Source organism: Rutilus rutilus (genome assembly GCF_951802725.1).
Source record: "Rutilus rutilus genome assembly, chromosome: 2".
NCBI classification, from domain to species: domain Eukaryota; kingdom Metazoa; phylum Chordata; class Actinopteri; order Cypriniformes; family Leuciscidae; genus Rutilus; species Rutilus rutilus.
The window spans coordinates 53,501,784-53,514,766 of NC_140210.1; positions in this window are offsets into that span (position 1 = coordinate 53,501,784).

Consider the following 12,983-nt stretch of genomic DNA (forward strand, 5'->3'; position numbering starts at 1 on the left):
AAAACATGAGATACAAATTTTCTGTTTTGATAAATTCAGTCCATATTAGCAATTTAAAACATTTGTAATACAATTTAATAATAATATTAATAATGCAGTTTTTGCCCGTTGCTTGAAAACATTTTGCAAAACTTCGCTCATTGTGCCAAAACTCTACACACAAGTAAACATGACACAACACTGGGAAATATACCATTCACATCTGTGTCAAATTGAAACTCTACTATCAAAACCTTACATTCCTTTGTCAAAATGTAACTCTGATGACAAAATGACACATACTTGCATCATATGCATACACTTTCAGATCAGGGGGAACACACTAGTCTACTTTATATAAAACACTGCAGTCTTTGATTTTCACTGTTTATTCAGAAGGCATATTTTCAGGAGGCACATTTTCAAACAACCAAAAAAGCAAATAGGCCTACTCAATATTGTATATTGCAGTAACATGAATTCAGATAAAGCAAAAAATAAATAAATAATAATAATAGAAAAAACACTATGCTGTAAACACAGAAAATCATGGCAATTGTGCATACGTGGGCTCATGGATCCCGCCGTCTGTTGGGGTCTGGCCACAGGACCTCATCGACATCGCAAGCAATGTCTTCTCCCGCTAGGCACCAGGGAAAATATCCCCTTGCATGTCGAAACCATCCATGGATTGCTGTCACCTGAATGTCGCCGCAGGCCTGTTCCATTGCCTGCAGAAGAGGCATGCGGGCATGTGGTTGGTGGTCATATACACGCCATCTCCAAGCTGAAAAGAATTCCTCTATAGGGTTTTAAAATGGTTATACTGTAAGTAATCATGGCAGGGGCGTAGCACAAGATCCCGGGCCCTATGTATAGGCAGTCCTGATGGGCCCGCATGTTCCAAATAAAATATATTCCAGACTTTTCAAGGGCCCTCTCTCCCCTTGGGGCCCTGGTAATCAGTACTGGTTTTACCCCCAGTCTGACACCCCTGAATCATGGTATGTTTCACAAAAACTACCACTTTGGCTGCAAAAGGAGCATTAGCACCCTGCAATACCCTGTACACGTGATGTGGTAATGTGATATACTGTAGTACAGTGCTGTAAATACCATCTGAGTAGAGTAGAAGGTAGAGAGGTGAAGACATACCTGTTTTCTAGTCGGAATGTTCTTATTACAGATGCCACTGTGAAGCGGCTTAGATGTGGGTGGACTCTCTGCCCAGCTTCCCTCATAGTCAGGCCATGGTTGATGACATGGTCCACCAAAGTTGCTCTTATATCATAAGAAATAGGGGTCCATGCATGGCCTCTTCGACCTTGACCTTGACCTTGTCCTCGTCGTCGTCCTCCTCCTCCTCCTCCTACTCCTCCTCCTCCCATAGATATCATATAAAGGCTAGATGTCTCGTCCGCGCTGCTGGCCAATGGAGCTCGACATCCGCACACGGCGGCCATCTTAAGACAGGGTGCTCGCTCACTCATAACATGGTGCATGTACTTTTAAATAACCATAACTTGCTCAATTTTCTACCGATTTTCAAACGGTTTGGTTTGTTATAAACGTCAGAGATGTAGCTATTATACTGCATACATATGAATAATTATGTTCAAAATGTTTAAGCATTCAGAATTATAGCCACGTTACAGTTTTTCTCGATTGCTTAAACACTATAACCAGGCTTTTGAACTAAAATTTCAAAACCATAATGCCATTTATCAAAAAGCACACCCATTTCACTAAACTATAAACACTATTCCCTGTTTTGACACATGAGTCAAATTTGTTGAACTGTCACTGCAAAACTCTACACACAAATCTCTTCATTTCTCATTGCCTAGACCATGTTGTCATTTATAAAGCACTAGCATTCAATATTGTTCACTCAAGTCAGCACAGCTTCAGCTCAGTTAGCACACAATTACCCAGGTGGAAACACTAAGAGTCAAAATTTAACACACATCAATCAGATCCTTCAATAGATAGATAAAAGGGCCCAAATCAATTTACTGAGTTTTGGAACAATGGATCCAGAAAGACATGAAGGAAGAGATCGAGGAGGGATAAGGAGGAGGACGAAGGGCAAGAAGACAAGCAGTCTCAGATGAAATTCAAGCCACTCTAGTTGCACGTCTTTGTCAATGGTATGACTATGAGGGAGGCTGGGCTATGAGTAAGGCCAAATTTGAGTCGCTTTACTGTCGCCTCGAGAGCCTTCAGGGAGGAGTGTGGTGGCAAACAAAATTCTATCACTGAATAAAAGACAAACATTTCCAATAGTCTTTGATGAGGTGTATTTTCTTGCAAGAAAAGGCCAGCAGTCGTACAGTCACACAGTGTGGCTGCAGAGTGTGACAGTGAAGAGAGGGCAACATTTCTCCTTTATAGTCTTGACTCCCAGAATGTTATCTTTCTAGGCAAATGATGGTATTTCAACCATATGTGGAACATTCTTAGACGTGTTCATCATATTGTATCCTTGAGTGGATCGAGGCCCTACTGTCACCTACTAACACTCTTTACCATTCCAATACAATTCCATATTAGAAGAAGGTTTTGTGTGTGCTCTTTTACTGTCATATGATGGTCACACGCATCTTACTGTAAGTAAGTAAATACTGTAAATAAAATAAGAGGAGAGAGTAAAAAAAATATATATTTGTGTGTGTGTGTGTGTGTGTGTTGTACTGTGTAGTACATGAATGAATAAAAATGTGCCAGTGTATCCATTGGTTGTGTCTTTTGTGTTCATCATGTGAAAAGGTTTGTGAGGGGGGGAACCACAAGTAACATAACTTACCAGTTTTGGAAATGTTGTTTTGAATTTATTGCACCAGTGTGTTAGACTATGTTGTAGTGTGTGTGATTTTGAGGGCTTGTGTGTCCAGTGTGAGGGCAAAGTTTGTTTTTTCAGCAAGAGTGAATGGTTTTGAGTGTAGAGCTTCATTTTGACCTGAAAATAGGATGTTTGGGGAATTGGGTGAGACGTTATGGATTTGTGTTTATAGTTTTGAGAATATGAGGCATAGTTTCAAGAAATGTGTTTAAGCAATCGAGAAAAACTGTAATAACGTTTGTAAGAAACCAAACCGTTTGTAAATCCATCCAGATTTCAGCGAGATAAGAGGATTTGTGTGCGTGCTGCTCACTCACCTTAATTCACAGAGCCCTGTCCTAAGATGGCCGCCGGTGATGCCGGAAGTGACTCCGCCTTAAGACATCTAGCCTTTATATGATATCTATGCCTCCTCCTACTCCTCCTCCTTTTTGTAGCTGGCTGATTGGTGTTCAGTTTTGCAAGTAAGTGCCTTCAGGTGTGTATTTGAGTGGTTGCAATTACCCGATGTGTTTTGTATTTTGGATACATGTGTTTTCCAAATGGCACCCTGAGATTTCATTTTTGAACGAAGTGTCTTATGTATGAAATAGAGTGTAGTATGCAGGACCAAGTGTATTGCATAAAGGAGTAAGTGTGCTGCAGAATTGCAACTACAGTGCAAAGCAGCACTTTTGTTTAACCCTCTGGGGACCAAGGTGTTTTTGGAGCCCTTGAGATGTTCTGACATGCCTTGAAATTTGTGCTTTTTTCAGTTATTTATAAACATGTTAATGGCAAAGGTGTAAAATCACTCTATATAGCACAAACAGGGCTACCAAAATATGCGGGCAACGTGTATGTAGATGTTTGTATTTTTAAGAGAATAATGTTTATGGTTAACGTGGTTATAATAACGTGGTTATTGGAAAAAATAAAAATGAAAGTGGCTGAATTAAGACCACAAAACACATATTAAATATGTGCCCACAAGACTTTTGTCTAATTGATGTTGTACCTTTGAGTACTGGCTTCAAAATTATGTGAAAATAGTCTTGCTTTATCGTTCACAAAAAAAAAAATACATTGATTTAAATGGTGTAAAACAGGTTTTGCTTGGAAAGCCAATATGCGAGGGGGAGGAGTAGTTTACACCTTAGATTACAGTGTCCCACCCACTCTGCATAATGACTCTGCATAATTAGCCATTCATTCAGGTGTGACACTGACTGAGCCACAATGCAAGGACAATGTATTTAGAAGAATACTTATATTGACCATTTAAGATTTCGCTTACATCTATCTTGTAAATATGTTTAGCTATTTTATTAAAAATGTTACAATTACAACAATAATTACAATTTCAACAATATTTCAAGTGTACTCTTTCTTTGTAAAAAAAAAAAGAAAGAAAAAAAAAGATTATAGGCCTACATTTTATCATATGTATTCATTAGTTTGAATATAGCCAACATTGGAACATCTAACATCTTAGTCTATGACTTTATTTTTGACAAAAATAGTGTGACTAACGCCTGACTAACGTTGCTTTATTGAAATATCAGGGCATATAAATGTTAATTTACGTTGCTTATACAAATACATTTCAACATATTCCAGTCGATTTTACTCATCTCAGTAGGCTATGGCAAAGCAGTTTATTCTTTCACACACAGACACGCGATTCATATTTAGGCTAAACACTCTTTACAAATATGTACCCTTCATTCATCTCACAGAAACGCGAGTCATATTATAGAAATGCATTCATCTTTTTGCGGTTTATAGGCCTACACTAACGTTATTCCACACTTGAGAAAAGAAAACAGCCTACCTCACTCCTCAGCGCGATCTGCTGCTCATATCAGGAGATATTTCTCCTCATCAGCACTGTGGAAACTTTTCTCCATAAAGGATAATGTCTCACTCGCGACGCGCTTTGTTTACAGCTGATGTGGGCGTTTCACAGACTGAAATGGTTCTCGGAATTTGCATTTGAATAGCACGCGCTCTCCGGGGCGTGGTCAAATTACTGTGAATCATCTCGTAATGAGCTCGACTGGAGTCGCTCTCTTTGTATACAGATTACAGAAACTAAGAATATTTGTTTTTTATATAAATGACTTCAATTAAAAGCTGCGATCTCAAGCTTTATGCCCGTGGGTCTGTTTGCCTGTTTGACTGAATTTTCGCGGAGTTATAGATCATTTTCGAATGCGTTTCAAACGGGAGTTTACTGACAGAGAGAAGGCAGAAATCGCATCATCTTAATTTTTCTTTATTTGTCAAAAAGCAAAACACTTTATTTTTATTGTGAGTATACAGAAAAAAAAATAGAAACTGAACAGGATCGATTGATGTATTACACGAAAATGAAAGATCAAAATTAACAGAGCATTTAGTGTTTATTTTCATTGCTAAAAAAAAAAAAACGACCAAAACGCGCGGGCGCGTTTTTGGTCCCCAGAGGGTTAAGGTATGGGTACATGTGTTGGAGGTATGGTAACAAAAGCTTCAAGTTGTGTTACTTTAGTCTAAGCATGGGTCTATAGTGTTCAAGCAACGGGCAAAAACTGTAATACTAATAATAATAATAATTGTCTTTAGACCCTCCCAGGAACGTCTCAGTGTTGATGAGTGGATCTGGTGTAATAGTGGAGGGAGATTCAGTGACTCTGAACTGCATCAGTGACTCAAACCCTCCTGCTCTGAACTTCAGCTGGTTTAAGGAGAATGAAACCTCAGCTGTTGGATCTGGACAGAGTTTCAGTGCACTACAGAGTGGACGCTTCTACTGTCAGGCTCACAATCAACATGGATCTCAGAGATCAGACGCTGTCACTGTCACAGGTGAAGCTTTTATTAACACACTCCTGTATCTTCACATCATTCATCAGTTTGGAGAGTTAATCATGATGATCTTCCTCTTTCAGTTCATCATGTTGCCGGTAGGGATGTGGTTGTGATCACAGTGGCATCTGGAGGATTATTCATCATCATCATCATCATCATCATAATATTATCATTTATTATGTAAATAAAAATCTATCAATAAGGAGTAAATAAATATATATGAAGAGTGCAGATGCAAAAGCCTCTAAGTGCCATCTGAAATTTTCTTCTAGGATAATCATTTTATGAAGCTTGTATATTTAAATTCAGTAATTTCACTTAAATGGCAATGAAACTTACCTATTAATTGCCATTTAAGTGAAATGACTGAACTTAAACGAGCTTAATAAAAATGATCATTCTAGAAGAAAATCTCAAATTGCACTTAGAGGTTTTTGCATCTGAACTCTTCATATTTTTAACTAATTCATAAATATATTTGATTATTAATTGTATACGAAACAATTAAATTACTTGTTTGTGTTTTTGACAGTCAGAAGAAAAGAATAAACAGAAGATCTGCTATAAATGAGGTGAGATGATCAAAAATAAAAATGGCTTTTTTGTATTTCTGTCAGGACCACTATCGTCAAATACGACTGACAATTAGCATACAGTTTGGATTGGCGGTATGGTTCGGTTCTGGGCAAGAACTCCCTGCGCATCCGTGCAGCCTAGCATGAGCAGCAATAACCCCACTCAGGGTAAACAGAACAGAACCAACATGAATGTTTGCAAATATATTTAATTCAAGATTTTAAAGGTGAACTAAGTAACTTTTTTTACCTTAACTGAACAGCTTCGGAGTCATTGGAATGGTTATATTAAAAAAAAGCGAGAATACAGCGAAGAAATCCCGAAGTTACTGAATGCAGCTTTAAGTACAACATAATTCGAGAATATATTCTGATTCAAGGGGAATGCCAAATCCTGACTGGGCGAGAGGAGGAGCTGGGGATGGAGGAGGGTAATTATCTACTAAGAAACGCGATAGCTGCTGATTATACTGAAGGAGCTTATATATGTATACGGTGATAGGTGTCGTATTCCTATAGGTACACAGCAAAAAGTCCAGTGTTAAATTAACTCTCCTAGGAGTTTATATGGCTCCAGAGTCAGTGTTAAAATATGAGTGTTAAATTAACACTGAAGAGTGTTAAAGGTAATGAGCTCATTAAGTGATTAATTGAGTGATAATTGACCAATATTGAAGACACCTGATGTTAGCAAGCAGAATCACTGAAGGAGAAAATCTAATTTTTTAAGACACCGTTATGGTGATCAGTGCTTGCTTTAGTTGGGCTCTTGACCCATAAAGCATTAACTTTAAATTTTGTTTGGCTGTTGTATCTGAGTAATAACTCTCAGATGAACAAAGAGAAAAGGTGATCAGGTGGTGTTGGTTGTGATTTGATAATCATAATTTGACCTGAATATCAACTCTCATTTAGAGAGTCAGATTTACCTTGTTGATTACAGCAGCCTGTGATTCTACAGCAAATGATTTTTATCATTATCAATATAATCCAAAATATTTCTTAAAAATTGTTCTGATAAAAATACTTTAGAAAATTACTTTATTTAGACACACTGACATCAATAATCAGCCTGTGAATCTCAACAATGGTGACAATAATAAAGCATGTTGCAGTGCATTCTGGGTGCCACCAATCAAAACTCATTCATGGCTCCCATCATGCATTGTGGTATGAATAAATTATGATCTGAATTGTCTTACTAATTTCCTTTTCCTAATTGAATATTCTGTTTGTCACCATAGTTGAGATTCATACACTGATTCTTGATGTCTGTGTGTGCCTAAAAGAAAGATTTTGTTTTATCAGAACAACTTTTAAGAAATCCTTTACACTAGTTAGAAAAAAAAAGTTCTAATGCTGTAGTATCACAGTGATGCTGTAATCAACAATATATATTTAAGTCATAGATTAGACTCTAAATGAGATCAGTGATTCAGGTGAAATTATGATTATGTCAAAACATAACCAACAAAATCTGATCATCTTTCTCTTTATTCATCTGGCAGTTATAACTCAGATACAACAGCGAAAGAAAATCTAATGTTTACAGTTTATGGTTCAAGAGCCCAACTAAATCAAACACTGATCTCCATAACGGTGTCTTAAAAAATGAGATTTTCTCCTTTGGTGATTCTGCTTGTTAACATCAGGTGTCTTCAATAATGCTCAATCATCACTCAATTAATCACTTAATGAGCTCATTAACTTTAACACTCTTGAGTGTTAATTTAACACTCATATTTTAACACTGACTCTGGAGCCATATAAACTCCCAGGAGAGTTAATTTAACACTGGACTTTTTGCTGTGTAGATGTGGATCAGCTGAGTCAGCTGATGTGAGCTTGACTAACGTGACCTGCCAGAACTGACGCTACGCTTGATATTTAGAGATGTTTTTTATGGCTGGTCAAACTTGTGATCAAGTCAGTTTACATCATATGTTGTGAAATTATCGGACTGCTCAAACATCTCGTAACAAACTGACACACTCTGATTGAGACATGAACTCACAATGTTTAAAATCTCTTCTTCTTTTTTGTGCTGTAAATTCCTTCTCTCTGTTTCCCTGTAGAGCGATGATCCCAGTCCAGGCACATATGCAGCTCTTGAGCTCAAGTCCAGATCATCTGACCTCTACGACACACTCACAGTAAGAGAAATATCAAAAACTACATGTGCAAAACAATTTGTGCATTAAAAAGTCAGATAATAATCAATGAGTCTCTCACACAGTCTGTCCATCCCAGCCCTGCTGTTCACCAGTCCGGCTCTTCTGAATATGAGAATCTGACTCTTCAGTAGCTCTTCAAGTCTTCTCAAGAAGAAACTCTCATCACTCTTACTCAGATACTAAACAGTCCATACATTCATTCTTTTCAATCTATACTATATGAGCAATCTCACCAACAGTAATACAATTTTTTTAAATGTCGTGTCAATTGACCCAGAAAGGTGTACTTCCATGATAAACTCCCTAGACAAAGAAAAACATGTACCAAGTAAACTTGAGAATTTTATGGATGATTTGATTGTAGAAAATCTGCAAAGGAAACAAGACAAAAATATAAAGAAGGAACGAAGACGGAGGAAGGGAAAATCCTCATAAGAAGAAAATCATCCCCAAAGAAAGAGAGATGATGAGAATAATTAGACAGCAAGAGAGATTAAATAAAACAGTTAATAGGAGGAAAGCACCGTGAAGAAATTTGTTTAAAATATGAAATGGAGAAACAAACAGAGAGAGTTGATCATCTTTTTACTGAAAAAAGAGAAACATCAACGCTGTCTGTTAGAGACGCAGCCCTGTCATTGTCTAAAGTGATGATACATACATTTGCTGTAAAGAAACGGAGCTTGAAACTGCAAACGTCCGTTATAGCTGTAAGTGCATATAGGTCAGAGTAAAGAGCAAAACAGCTCGCATCTACAAGAGACCAGAAAAGAGGAGCTTGTACACACAGTTATAGGAACTCAGGGCAGCCTAAACTGGGGTGTGTTTCCTGAACAACGACATAACTCTCTGCTTAACTACCATAGTACGATGCATCGCTGAAGACATCAACTGGTCACGACTGTTTCCCGAAACCATATTGTTGCAAATTGGTCGTTCAACCGCAGCCAAAAAATATTTCAAAAAATATATTAAAGTGCAAGTCAGTGATTGTGGTAGTGTTTAGGCCAGCAGAGAAGGCCTTGCTGGCACTGACGGCCCACCACTGTTGAAATCCTTGAAAGTTTGTGAATCTAAAAAAAAAAAAAAAGTCAAGGCCCTGGAAAGTTTTTGACAATAAACACACACAGATACAGGTCCTTGAAAGTGCTTGAATTTATTTTGTGCATATTATTCCCTCCGGTCCGCTAATGTGTTACTTCGCCAACACTTTGTGGCCCATGCACACTAGCTTGCTTGATTTACATTAGTTATGTGCATTTACGCGTTGCGTTAAGTGTTTCCGGCGTGAGGTAGGCTACTTTGTGTTGTTCATTGCCAGGACGTTCACCCGCGCACGAAACTACTACAATGGTACCTCAACGTTACACAGACATTGCTAAAATAGGCTGAAACGTGATGCCTGGAAAATGCAAGTTTCAAGATATTTTACTCACCAAAGAAGATTACAAAGAATGACTCGCTGCAGGGTTGCCACCCGTCCCGTAAAATACAGAATCGTCCCGTAGGCATATTTAAAGGAAAAGTTATGTGTGCCGTATCAAATCAATGCGGGACGCGATTTGTCCCATATTTTACATAGACCCACACATTCATTTGCGGGTGATTGCATGTTAGCGTCTTTGTTTCCATAGCGACGGAGTCTAGACAACATGCGCTGTAAACGGGTGTAATGGCATTTTTTTAAACCATATCGAGCTCACGTCCTCTTCAGATCTGAAAATAGGCATCAATGTCTGTCCAGTAACTAATGATGAACGTAAGGCGAACTGCACAGTTTCATTTGCTCACGCAGACTTCGGTGGACTTCTGTCTTAAAGCAACACTAACGAAAACATTTTACCTTAAAATAATGTTTCCAAAATCGTATCAGTGGTTCATCAAGTCGTAACAGGGTGAAAGGCACTTCTGCATTCAATGCATAATCAGCATTTTTGCAGCATTTTTTCAAATACGCCGCACTTTCGCCACATAAATTGCCGATTTCCGCGCGCAAAATATGCGGGGCTTGCATGATTTCATAATACCCGCATTTTAGTTGCAGAAAAGTCACATATATCTCAGCAGAAAGTTGAAAAATGTTGCGTTTACTTCACACGAGAGCAGCCATTTTCCCCTGTTGCCATGGAAACGTTATGAAGTGACGTAATTACGCGACGTGAACATCATCGAAAAGCTGCAAACCCCGCGATGAAGCCATGATGAAGCAAATCAGTCTCATTTGCCAACAAAAATAAGCGCAAAAGACCGCGCAAAGCAGTTTCCCGGTGTGTTACATGACGCTGAGGAAGAGGGGATGGAGGATGAGGATGACGAATGATTGGCCAGTGTTAGAGGCTACGCAGTTATAGTTTTCATTTTCACAGTGGACTGTTGTAGTTTCATTCAGGAGTTGATGCAACTTTACAGTTGTAAGATTGCACTTTTTTGTTACCAGTGGGTTAAATCATACAAGTGTCAAAAACCTTACAGTTGTAAGTATATTAGTAGTATGTAAATGTACGTTACAGTAAGAGATTGCACTTATTTTAACAGAAGATGTCTGGTTTGTAAAGCGACCTCTGTAAAACAGGAAGCACACATTTTATTTTTTTATATTTTATTTATTCATTTTTACAGAAGTTGTAGCATATTCCTTTTGTAAAGCTACAGAACTTGTTTGACTCATCAATGTTTTGTAAGTTTGAGTCATGTGTTTATTAAGGTCTGAAATAAAACAAGATGAGAACTTAAATATTCCCAGCACTTTCTGTGATGTATATGCTTGCTTATCATAGGAAGGAATAAGAAATGACTCTTTACATTAAGGTAGTAGCCAAGTGAGAACAGGGTGTTGGGGAATCACTTTTTTTTCTCTTTTTCATCAAACCGCAGTTTTTGCAAGTGTCATTTCATCACATAAAATTGCATAAATATCCCGCATATTCCTAGCCTGGTTAAAACCAGACCATTCTCAGTAGTAACTGAGTTATGGTCTGGCAAAGCTTCATTAATAACTCATTTCCAAAGGGGCGTCACCAATGGTTTTTTTAAGAAAATGTGCCACATAATCAAGGATTTTTGCCCGCATTTTTCTAGAAGGACTGTACATCATACTTAAGACTCTCAGCTCTTGTAGAAATCATGCAACATACTCTACCTTGTCTGTGGACATCGTTCATTCCAAAGCCGCTGCTGGATAAACAGTGAGTGTGTGTGTGACTGTAGGCTGCGGTAGGCTAAATTATTTACGACAGCGGTAATGGACAATTCCACTTCCAACCTGTAGGGGGACTGACGAGGAACAGTTCCTTAGTGTTGCTTTAAAGCAGTGTACCGTGACAGACAAATCCCTGCTTTTAAAGGTATAGGCCTATTGGTTTTTTGTTCTTTTTTTTAAATTTGGATAATATAAAATTTGGATAATATAATAATATAAAATTAATCTTAATATAATATTCCATACATTGTCAGAGCTTGGTAGACAGATAACTTTTATATTTGTAGACGTTATTAGACAGATTAATTCATAGATTATAATTAATGTTATTTATTAATTTATCGTTTATAAATATTAATAACATGCATAATAAATGATGATCATATCTGTCATACACAATTTATGGCATTTAAAAAAAAAAAAGTTTTAAAAAGTGCTAAATTATTATTTTTTTTAAATGGGTCAAATAATTACATAATAATGTCATAATTTAAGTAGTAAATAAATTAAATATGGAAAAAAATTATCCCATCCCTGCAGTATTGTCAAAAATATAATTACTGGTTCAGAATGACTGCTTAAGGCACACCAACATATACTGAAGAGTTATGTAGAAATACATAAAATAATCAAATGTAAAATTATAATGTGTGTTCTTTTGCAAGTTCACACTTGATCTCATGTTTTATTGCTGAGCTGTCAAGATTAAATAATCAGTTCCAAGACCTTGACACATTTTTATTTTATTAAATATTTGATTTGATTATTATCATTCTTTTTTAAATAGGATGTACCGAATATTCTTCAGTTTTATGCTAAACATAAATATGACAAATATAATATCAGATCTCTGTCATGTGGTGAAAGATAAATGCAAACAATATTTATTCATTAGATACTTTGATGGACAAATTAAACCATGTTATTCTTTATTGCAAGTGAAGCATATGTTTTATTTCATTATTATTATATTGTGAGTCTGTAGTTATTAATGTGAATATCGTTTCCTTGTTGGATGTTCAGTTCAAGGTTTGTCTGTTTTCATCGGTTCACTCCTGCTGGCTGATGTTGAAACTGCACCATTCAAAAGTAGATGAATATCCGTATAAATCACTGCAAGCAACATATAAATGGCACAGATTAGTTTGGTGTGATTGAGATGCTTAAGAAAAGCTTCATCATTATAATATTAGGAGGCCTTTAGCTTCAGTTAAACATGTGATGTCTTCGGCTCACACTCGCCAAACAGGAAGTGAAACTACAGCCACAGGAAGAGCTTTGAGGCTTCAGCTAAACACACTACGTTTCCCACAATGCAACTCTTCTCGCAGAGCTCATATGATGGAGAGAGAGATTTTAATGTTCAAGAAATATTCTGTATT